Raw genomic sequence first — 12,444 nt, forward strand, 5'->3', positions numbered from 1 at the left:
TGCATAGGATTTGTGCAGCATAACTGCCTGTATATATTTGTGAAATATTGTCTGTTGATGTCTTTTTTCAGGTTGCTTCCAAATAACTTGTCAAAACAAACATGTCAACCTTCTAGGACACTCTAAAAGACCTTAAAGAGACCCTTCTGGAACAAATTAACTTCAAGGAAAGAATACAAGTTGAGCAACTGAATTGCAACTCATCAAGAAGTTAAGTGCCATCCATTGTGGGCTAAACAGAGACAAAGGATTTGTATCACTATGCATGTGTTAATTGGTTTACTAATGCCAAAACATCTCTGCTATCTACTATGATTGTTTTTCTTCCTTACAGCTTCCTGCCCCTTTATGGGTGTTAATATCATCATCTCAGCTGAGTAATGCTGAGTAAATTATCACCTGTCTCCTACTAAAAAAAGCTCAAAAGTATGCCTCTTTAACATACATACAATCTTTAATTATTAGTGTAATTTTTGCATTGCATTGCCATTTAACTGCTGCTTTACATTTTGTCCCCTTTATATACCTGCCAAGTAAAATTTCACTTCATGACACTGACAAAGTGGCCTTGAGTTAATGAAAGGATCACAAGACTCTTGGATTTTCTTTGCTACAAAACTAACAGGGCTAGCCCTTTGGAAACTGTTAAAATAAATTCATCCAAATGCAAGTTAATCTCTGTTTTTACTGTATTTTTAATGGTTTTTACTGTACAAGGTTTTTTTTTAAGACTTGTAAACCGCTTTGATGTTTTAAAATGAAACAGTGGTAGGCAAACAAACAAACATATGTATGTATGTATGTATGTTGGTTGGTTGGTCGGTTGGTTGTGTTATGAGAATACAATGTTCGTGTCTCGCTCTGGTCAAAGAAAGTTGCTGGACAGCAGTCAGAAGTAAAATATAAAAAGTTTATTAAAAAAGGGCACTCACAGAGACAAACAGCTATGTGAGTGTGGTCGACCACCCCACTGTCTTTGTCCCCTGCTTTTTATACCCTTCAGTAAACACTTTACAGGAAGCTTACAGTAGGAACTCCAAATAAGGTAATACTACAGTGTTTCACATTTTAACAGTCAGTAGGCATGGCATGCATCCGGTCTTTCCCAGATCCATCCCTGAGTCATACTTCCGGTCATACCTTGAACATGTCCTGATCACTCCCAGGGTGCGTGATCAGCTAGCTTACATTGCTAAAATGGCGGCTATAGGGCATCCACTGTAACATTGAGATAGCTCTCAAGTCATAATAGTAGATAGCTCTCAAGGAGGTTTTAAGCTGTACTGTTAGAAAGGAATTAACCCTTAATGGTTGGTTGGTTGGCTGGCTGGCTGGCCGGCTGGTCGGCTGGTCGGCTGGTCGGCTGGTCCTCCGCCCATCCCCAGATCTCCCCTTCATACCCGGCAAGATATGTGAGAATTGAGGCTTGTCTACTGACATGTTTTACACAGTGGGTCCATTAGAATCCATCTTATCCCAGCATCTCTAGCTGCACTGTGATCAGAGACATCTTCTGGAAGAAAAGGGGAACAAACAAGAATGACTAGATTACCCAGGCTCTTCCACCGATCCTGCCGAGCACTTTAAATTCCAAGGAATCAGTTCAAGTCAGCTTGATATTAAAACTTCCAAACACGACTGAAGAATGTCACTCAACCAACTCTTGTTTGCTCTGAGTCAACCCCTCCATTTAGCTATTTATACAGTAATATTTAATGTGAAGTATTCTTCTGCTGAAATGCTATCACAAAGGTGAGTCTGATGTACAGGTCCAGCTCCAGGTTTCTGTGGGCCCTTGGCCCTTCCCTTTGCTCAAACCACACCCCTCTTACTTGGCCCCATTCTTGTGAACTAAATCAAATGTTGTCCTATTGTTAAAGAAAAACACAGACATTCGTATTTCACTTTGTTTACGTGTCCACTCTTTCTTTGCAAAGGTGAAGGATAAGAACCAGAATAAGTGGAGGAGGCTCATCAAAGAAGCAACTGTGACAGCAGCGACTCCATCTGAACCAACGTAAGACACTTTTTAGTTTAGTTAGGTGCTGCTTGTAAAACTGCAATGCGTAAGTGTCTACAGTATCTTTGCAAGGGAGGAGGATGACCATGCCTCTGTGGCAATATTGGCCACATGCCCATGACATCTTAGCAGCCCTATCAGGTCTAGTGGGCACCAGCCACCACTGCTATGGAGTGTTGTTTACAAGGGGTCCAACTCTAAGGAGAAAGAGTATCTCCACCTCCACCACCACCCCTGGTAGCTTGTTCAATTCTATCTTACTCCACATTCTTGAAAAGAAGATGTAGAAGGATATTAAATGGACTGGGACCTAGGGGACAAGGGTTCAAATCCTTACTTGGCCATGAAGCTCACTGGGTGACCTTGGGCCAGTTGCTGTCTCACAGCCTAATCTACCTCACAGGCTTGTTGTAAGGATAAATTGGGAGGGGAAGAACCATGAATGACACCTTGAGCTCCTTGGAGTAAAGTTAAAAGCTAACATAGATGAGTATATCTAATACAGAAACATAGCAGGTAATGCCCCCTCCCCAAAGATTGAAGCTGTACTCCTATATACATTCCCTGAGAGTAAGATTTACTGAATACAGTGAAACTTACTTCTGAGTAAACATGCATCAAACTGCAACTCATTGCTAAAGTGTCCCATTCATCAGAGAGGAGAAAGGCCCCGGGGTAAAAAGCTACTGCTGCTACTGCTAACTCCACTACTGGCTTTGAATAGGCACAATCTAGGCTAGCCTCCTCCTGCACACAGTGTTTGGCGGGAAGGCATGACATGTAGGCTCTCTAGAAAAGAAATGATTTAGCCTGCATGCATGGTGGCTGCCTTGCATAAAGTTACCCAACATGGAATACATGCTGAGTAATTTTATGCCACACAGTTGCTACTTGTGCAAGCTGAATTGTCCCTGTTCAAGACAGCCTACAGCACACACCTTCCCATACAGCCCAATGTTATCTGCCCAGGAGGAAGGTGTCTGGTGGGTGGTGGTATGACAGGCTTGGGTCTGGGATGGTGCCTCCCCCAGGAATTCCTGGGCCCTCAGCCATGGCCCAACCTGGTCCTAGCTAGCACTGGCCCTGCTAATTATTTATGAGCCTCTCCAGATGTCTCTTTTATTGCAGCCACAAGAGTGGCTGTATACAACAGTCAACATGGATTTTTCGCATTCCACAATGTTAAATTGAAAATACCCCCATGCCATTCTGATGCTTCCCATAAGCTCATTCAGAACAAAACCTTGCAAAACGTATAGTCCTGAACTCAGAAACACTTAACAACCCTCTAAATTTTCATGGCAATACACAAAACAGTCAGAGAGAATCAAGAGTTCAAAGTGTAAAAATAAAATGGTTTGCCTTCAAGTCGATTCTGACTTATGGGCGACCCTATGAATAGAGTTTTCATGGTAAGTGGTATTCAGAGGGGGTTTACCATTGCCTTCCTCTGAGGCTGAGAGGCAGTGACTGGTCCAAGGTCACCCAGTGAGATTCATGGCTATGTGGGGATTCGAACCCTGGTCTCCCAGGTCGCAGTTCAAAACCACTACGCTACACTGTCTCCTTAAAGTGTGAAAAGAGAGGGGAAAAAACCCAGACCCCTTTTGGATGTTTTTCTGTCCGAATTCTCATAATTTGTTGAAATTAGTTAAAAATCAGCCATGTTCACTGAGTACCTGTAATCCTATTACTGACCTTGCCCCATACTCTGACCTTCATCTTCTGCAGTTTAAAAGTTTAATAAATGCATGGCTGATTTTTAATTAATTTAATAAATTTTACATTGAACTCAATGCTAACATCGGGCATGCTCAGTAGGAACCAACAGTGTTCTAAAAACCAGACTCACAGCTGCTGGGCTTGCCTAATCAGGGGGCCACACCTACACCCCAACTTTATTTCACTTGAGACAGTCATGGCTTTCCCCAAAGAATTCTGGGAAGTGTTGTTTGTGAAGGGTGCTGAGAGGAGACTCCTATTCCCCTGACAGAACTCCAGTGGCCAGTGTGGTTTAACAGTCAGCCACTCTGAAGTGCTGTGAGGGGAACAAGGCCTCTCCTAGCAACTTTCAGCACCCTTCACTAACTATACTTCCCAGGTTTATTTGGCAGAAGTCATGACTGTCCAAAGTGAAATAAAGGTCTGGTGGGGATATGGCCAGGGACAGCTTTGGTTTAAATTTAGGTGGGAGGCTACATGTGTCTGCTGTAGAATAAAAAGGTGGGGGGGGAATGTTGAAAAGCAATGATACTGTTCACAATGTTTTTGTTTTGGAAAGGAAAGGGGCTTCCCCTATGCCCAGTGCCCACCCACCCAATCTCCTCCACTCCCCCTCCCCTCCCCCTCTTCTCCCTGCCCCTCCTCCAGGTCAGTTTCACCTATCCTAAACATGATTGCACAGAAATAAATCCCACTGAACTCAAAAACTATGCAAATGATCAAACTCACCCTCCCTTTTCCTCACTCCTTTCCCCTCCCTCTTTCCCCTCCCTCCCCCTCCTTCTCTCCCCTCCCCCTCATCTTCCTTATGGTCAGTATTACCTATCTTAAGCATGATTGCACGGTAGTAAACCCCATTGAACGCAGTAAGCATGCAAATGATCAAACGTGATCTCCTCTCCTCCTTCCTCCGATCACCTCCCTTTGGCGGCTTCCCTCCCCCTTCCTTTGCCCCTCCCCTTCCAATCATCTCTTTCCCCTCCCCCTCCTTCCACTCTTCTCTACCCTCCCTTTCTCCTTCCCTCTCCTCTCCCCTCCCCCTCCTCCTGCCCCATGGTCAGTTTTACCTATCCTAACCATGATTGCATGGGACTATATCTCAGACAGGAAGTCAGGTCTCCTGCTCCCCTGGTGCATTCACTATAGCTGCCCAATTTCCCTGCTTTTTAAAGTTTGATAGAAGTATCTGTGGGCTATAGGTACGTTCTTAAACTGCATTATTTTTTACCTATTAGTGAATAAATATTTGTGCACGTGATAATATTGGAGTGAGTATACACAATCCCACTTTCATTACTGTCTGTGCCTGCAAAAGTTTCAGAGTGGACATACCACTTCCTTTTCAGTTGGTGCATGTCTATAACATCCTGCTGAAATCTTGTAACTTTTCATATCACAAATGTTCCAGCAGGAAGAGAGTTGCCCCACTTTTGTTGTGCTACAGCACAAGAATGCCCCTCCAGATGGCAATAATTTCTTGGATGAGTTTCAGTTGGTATAGCTTGAGGACATTGACAAGGTGCTTGGACAGGTTCGTGCAACCACTTCTGTGCTGGATCCTTGCCCTTCTTGGCTAATAAAAGCTAGCAGGGATGGAACAGCCGGCTGGGCCAGGGAGGTGATTAATCCCTCTCAGTGAGAGGGGGTGGTCCCTGGCTGCCTGAAAGAGGCGGTAGTGAGACCACTCCTGAAGAGACCCTCCCTGGACTCAGAAAATCTTAATAACTATAGGCTGGTAGCAAATGTTCCATTCCTGGGCAAGGTCCTTGAACAAGTGGTTGTGGGCCAGCTCCAGACACTCTTGGATGAGACTGATTATCTGGATCCATTTCAGTCGGGTTTCAGGCCTGGTTTTAGCATGGAAACAGCCTTGGTCACCCTGTATGATGACCTCTGTAGGGAGACAGACAGGGAGAGTGTGACTCTGTTGATTCTCTGTGATCTCTCAGCAGCTTTCCTTCTGGGAAGACTGGCTGAGTTGGGAGTGGGAGGGACTGCATGGTGGTGGTTCCACTCCTACTTGGCAGGTCGCCTCCAGAAGGTGGTGCTTGGGGATCATTGCTCGGAACCCTGGACTCTCCAGTATGGGGTTCCACAGGGGTCAGTTCTGTCCCCCATGCTGTTCAACATCTACATGAAACCGCTGGGTGCGGTCATCTGGAGCTTTGGAGTGCGTTGCCATCAGTATGCTGATGACACACAGCTCTGTTTCTCCTTTTCATCTTCTTCAGGTGAGGCTGTCAATGTGCTGAACCAGTGCCTGGCTGCGACAATGGACTGGATGAGGGCTAATAAACTGAGGCTCAATCCAGACAAGACTGAGATGCTGCTAGTGGGTGGTTCTTCTGACCAGATGGTGGATGGCCAACCTGTCCTGGATGGGGTTGCACTCCCCCTGAAGGAGCAGGTTCATAGCTTAGGGGTTCTCCTAGAACCATCTCTGTCACTTGAGGCTCAGGTAGCCTCGGTGGCATGGAATGCCTTCTACGAACTTTGGTTGGTGGCCCAGCTACGCCCCTATCTGGACAGGGATAACTTGGCTTCAGTTGTCCATGCTGTGGTAACCTCCAAGTTAGATTACTGCAATGTGCTCTACATGAGGCTGTCTTAGAAGATGGTTTGGAAGCTGCAGCTTGTACAAAACGTAGTGGCCAGATTGGTAACAGGGACCAGGCGGTCCGAACATATAACACTGATTCTGGCCCGCTTGCACTGGTTGCCTGTATGTTTCCGGGCTCGATTCAAGGTGCTGGTTTTAACCTATAAAGCCTTGCACGGCACGGGGCCACAATATCTGATGGAACGTCTCTCCCAATACGAACCTACCCGTACACTCCGCTCCACATCGAAGGCACTCCTCCGGGTGCCTACTCAGAGAGAAGCCCAGAAGGTGATAACAAGAAAAAGGGCCTTCTCAGAACTATGGAATATTCTTCCTGATGAGGTACGCCTGGCGCCAACATTACTATCTTTTCGGCGCCAGGTAAAAACCTTCCTCTTCTCCCAGGCATTTTAGTTTCAGTTTTTAGCTTTTTAGCATCTTAGTATTTTTAGTATTTTAGCTTTTTAATATTTAATATGCATTTGTATGTGTATACATATGTTTTAATTTTTTTGATATTATTAATGTATGTTTAAATTGCTTGATACGTGGTTTTCATTGTATATCAGATGTTTTACTTCTTGTGAACCGCCCAGAGAGCTTCGGCTATGGGGCGGTATATAAATTGAATTAATAAATAAATAAATAAAAAACACACCCTTTCTGCACGCCATCCATTTTACAATTGCATATGTTGGATAACAAACATATCCATTACTGCCTGCTTCCCACCTTTACAACCAGTTCTTTGGGCTCTTAGGTCAATATTGGGGATTGCATGCCTTGTCTGGTATGTATTTTCTGCATGAGTTGTCACCTACTGTTGGTTCGATGGAAATCCCCACCTAAACCACAGTCCCTGTCCGCCCCCACGTTATGTATTCATTCATTCCTTGCCTTTTATAATCATTTCTCACAGATGTAGAACATGAGGGAAAATGTGTGCCTCTCCCTATTATTTTCCATCTGTGAAACAGACTGAGGTAACTTAAACAGGGCAATGATGTCCATAAATTCGGCATCAGGCAGCTGATAGGGCCAACGGGTTATCGTTGCATGTGTATTAGCTGATGGACAGTAAGAAAATTCAGACATATTGAGCAACTTACCCCTTGATACCTTGACACAGGGCCAAACTAGACATTATGGCTGCTTGACAAATTAGTTCTTTTTGAATTCTGATACAGTGACCTGATCTTAACCTCCCAGGCCAATTTGCAAATCAGAACATAGTTATTCTTCAGAAGTCGCACTTTTCCAAATTTTGCAATGTAGCTCTTGTCTCAAAAATGCATTATAAAAAGATAAAATATATTCAGAAATTTGTACTTTGAGAAAAAATGTCTAGAAAAGTATGTTTCATGGTAAAATAATTTTCCTGCTGATTATTTAATTTTATTTTCAGATTGATGCAGAAACAGGATGGAACAGACTCAGTAAACACAAGCAAAAATGATATAAGGGTGCAAGGGACAGATTGCTGCATCCCATCTTAGAACGGTTTCGTGGTAGATCTGATACATTTCTTCTGAAATGATTTAATTTTTTTGTTACTTTAAATATTGCCAACTTTTTAAAATATTGTTATTGATAGTAGGGCTAAAATGATTGCAGATCAACAGTTCACAGAGTAACTGGTTTTGTAATGTTTGCTTGACTTTTGACATTCAAGCAACTCCTGTCACACATGCTTCAACTGTCCCTATTTACTGCCATCTCAGTATGGGGGATGGCTTTTTAAAACATTTGTATATTTCAGATGAGTCTTAACAATATCCCTCTAGGAATGAAATAGAAGAAATATGCATAAAATAAATGACTTGTTCCCAGGAAAACATAAACTTGAAAACTGGTGGGGAAAGAGAGCTGAAGAAAAGCAGGACACCCATCAAGGTTTATAATAACAGCATCTCTAGCCCAGAGTAGATGTGGGCTGATCCAAAGTTACAGACTGGCAAGAATGTTATGGTGATGAACAGCAAATGAGGCATTACCTCTTTCAGGTTGCAATGAAGGCCTACTGAACTCAGTGGGGTTTACTTTTCCAGTAGACATGCATAGGATTGCACTGTCCTTGGCTACAATCCTTGGCCCCTTTCCTGGAAGTAAGCTTAACAGGGAACTCAATGAGCCTTACATCTAAGCATACATAAAGTTGTGCTGTCAAGCTAGAATAGTTATAGGGATGTCTTCTATGAAAGGGTAATACTTTCCCAACATGCTTTGCGGTCATTGCTGACATATAACTTCATTGCTGATGTTTATATGTCATGATGGGGAGTATAGAATCATGTTTAAAAAATCTGTAGATCCACCTAAGTCCTGGAAAACATTCATTATATAACTGAAAAAGAGGCTATGCAAATTGCCCTCCAAGAGAAGAGATAATCGACTTTCTTTTGAAGCTGGGAAAGATGATACAAAAGAAAATCAAAAGTGAAAGAGACAGTGCAATCCTATGCATACCTACTCAGAAGTAAATCTCATTGAGTTCAATGGGATTTACTCCATAGGTAAGTGTGTATAGGAATGCATCCTTAACAAATAACAGAAACTTGACAGAGCTTTCTTCTACCAAACTACATGGGGGAAGTTCTAACAGAGAAAAAGGCTAAAATCCGTAAAACATTATGTCAAGTTCAAGCCAGTCTATAATGTTTATAGGCTGGTTAAAAATGCAGCTGGGGAAAAGGACAAACACCTCACTAAAAGCAGGATAAAAACAAAAGCCATCAATTTCTAGCATTTTATATAGTCTCATGACCTTGATTTTATAATTTTTAAAAATGTGCAATTAGTCTAATCAAATCTGTGGGAAGAAAAGCAGCCATTGAGTCTCAAAAGGCAGCTTCTGAGAAACTGCAGCCAACTTTTACTCAAGCCGACTGGAGACACTACATTACAAACAGGCTGGATCGTGCCAAAGCCTCTTTCCCGTGACAAATGAGGTTTCAGCTTAGGCTCCTGTATATTGTATTTTTGTTTTTTTTTCATTCTCTGTCTCTCTCTTTTCTTCTCCTGTTCTGTTACTGCAAATGAAATCATGAACAATGTATTTCCTTTTATTGGGTTGGGCATGCAACCCTAATGTCTTGGTTAAAAGAAATCCAATTAATCTTTTCGGCTTCATGTTCTTTTGGTCATAAAATGAAAGAGCGTGATCCATTTTAGGGTAGAAAGAGAAGTATTCACAAATGTGGAAAATATATCTGGAAATGTTTTATACAGCCTTCAAGTGCAATCCAACTAAGGAGATGTGTATATAGAAGCAGACTTCAACTTGTGGATTCTCTTCCATTCCTGGATCTGGAACCAAATGCAGCTTAGATTGTTTTTATTTATTTAAATTATTTATAACCTTTATTGTTCACACAGAGTGACAACACTACAATACAAAAAAAGCAATAAATGCATCTTAAAAACAACAATATATTGACAACATAACCACATCAATCTATTTCAAGATGTAGATTTATGTACACATGTACACAGACTTTGCAATGCAGGTCAAAATACATGTATTTTAGTTAGTTAGCTAGCCAGTTAGTTAAACAATTTTATCCCTCCTTTCAAAAACTTTTCAGGGCATCTTTAAATGCTGCCCCCCTCTATATAGTGCATATGGGGGACATGTATTCCCTTCAATTTGCGTTGTATATGAGAATGCACAACCCGTCTGCTTCCATTCTGGATCAGGGCCATACTCTATAAAAGCCACCATTCCATTCTACATCAGTGATACCACAAAACGGAGCACAGAAAATAAGGAGCTTTCTGCATGAGGATTTTCTGGCACTACACGAATGTTATCTTAGTGCAGCAGATGTTGCAGGATCCAGAAAACATTAAATTAGCATGGATCCAAATACCTTTTCCAAATGGTCTAGAATTTTGACAGCAGGGAAGTATCACTTTCTCAGTTATTGTTGTTGTGTAAATGTGATCCCAACCTCTGCTTAGCATTTCCATTGCAACCTGTCGTCACAGTGGTGTACCATCATATGACATTATTTCTATTCAGAAATTTTAAATCCTTCCTGTGATAAGGCCCTAGCTCTGCCCATTCCTGTCACCATCCGAATAGGAGGGAGAACATCTGCAGCAGGTAACCCACTATACTCATGTAGGTGCCTCACATGATTAAGAACTTTGGAACATCGAAGTTCATTTTTTTACATGTTTGTCTCTTGCCCCTTTCTTCTAGAGTCTTGGCACTTAGAAGGGCATTTCTCAGCAATGCTAAGATTGTTATGTTATCACCAGTTACCAGTTGTAAAGGGGCACTGTGCTTCTTTTGCAGACATTTAAGCTCTAATTGAATTGTAACAGACGGTACTTTTTGCATTTCATTGCTATCTATCTCCATCTTCTACCCGTTTTCTTTTCTTTTATACCTGCCCAATGAGGATTCCATTTCATGCATCTGATGAACTGGCCTCTAGTCTGTGAAGATTGATGCCATTGTCCTGTTGTTGGCCTTTTAACATGCCACACAAGTCTGACATTTTTGCTACAGCAGACTAACATGGCAACCCTCCTGAAAATTAGTGCCTCATTGTGACTGCCCATCTAAATTTTTAAAAGCACCTCTCTAACAAACAATGCAAAGCTTCCCTTATCTGTTGGAATTTTTCAGCGTTGTGTTTCCTGAGTATTACTGAAATGTTTTCTAGAATGTGCTCCCTGATTCACTGGAGGCTGATCCATTAAGGCAAATGGGGCAGTGCCCACCAACCTCAGTCTGCCCTCAGCCAGCCCCCACTTGCCGGCCTTTTTACTTGCATCCAGTCCAGGGCAGGGACTGACTATCAGCTTCCTCCTCTTGGTCTCAGAGTTGCCACTGCAGAGATGGGGGCATAACTGTAATCAGTTGGCTCTGCCTGCCACTGGCTCTGGATTCTTTTCCTGTTGGCCTCTTTGCCTTCTGCCCTACGAGTCCCAGCGGGCACCAGCCTCCGCTGCCCTGATGGCTGAAGCACACATGCTTTCTTTTAAGCAAAACAATGGGGACTAGACAATCTCCTTGCAGCACAGGTGTTCCTCCCTGCCACAAAGCTACCTGTCCTCTTTGTGAAAGGGTTGTAATTCAGTGGTAGAGCACATATGTTGTATGCAAAAGAGCCATTGCCAGTCAATGTAGTAGTCTTCAGCCTTTTCAGATCCAGGACCCGCTCTTAGCCCAAACATGCAATTGGGGGAGCACTTATTAATTTGTTACTATGCATTTGTATGGTGGTGGCATTGCTGTTATGACATTCCATAGATCATTCTGCAACCTAGTAATGGATCCTGACCCACCAGCTGAAGACCAATGGCACAGACTGTCCTGAGCTAGATAAGTTATCTAAAAGAAGTAGAGTAGTTCACATGAACTGTTTTTACTCCTAACTCTTAGAGGCCTGATGGCTATTTGCAGATTTAAAGGTAAGAACCAGGACCATCATTTGATGTGACACTGTAATTTTAAGTTACTATAAATGTCACCAGTACAAAGCCTGACATAATAAATTATTGTTTAGATGGAAGGATGACTTTAGCAATCAGGAATAAGTAATCAGCATAATCAAAACTGATATGTGAGCCAAATCCATAAAATGTAGAAACCTTATTAATTACCTCCCTAAATCAGAGCTTCATGATTTTGGTGTTGGATAAAATTTGCCCTAGTAATTTAAACAGCAATATTTATTTTGGCTTTCTGCTCTTCAGTGACTTGGCCTAAGCAAAATGCTTTGATGATATGTACAAAAGGAATATAAAAGATAGGGCAAGATCTTGCTTTAGTACAACTGTGAACATGAAATTTAATACAGGCCTTTGCCACAGGGACTCTTTAAAATGCAGTGCGGATAAAATATTTGATACTGTTTTCAAGAAGGGCATTCTTTTCTTTTGACAGTATATTCAAATATGGGCCAAATGAAACAGCAGTCCATAAGAGGAGGCATAAATTATACTCTGGATATAAACGGACAAAGAGTGCACGAGTGTCACATTCAATAGATTTGAAAAACAATTGCAGTCTGAACATATTTTTTTAAAAATAATGGATTTGCTTTTATGTCTTCTTTTACTTATAGAAACTACCTTGAGAAACATG

Source organism: Rhineura floridana, chromosome 1 (genome assembly GCF_030035675.1).
Source record: "Rhineura floridana isolate rRhiFlo1 chromosome 1, rRhiFlo1.hap2, whole genome shotgun sequence".
In the NCBI taxonomy this organism is placed as follows: domain Eukaryota; kingdom Metazoa; phylum Chordata; class Lepidosauria; order Squamata; family Rhineuridae; genus Rhineura; species Rhineura floridana.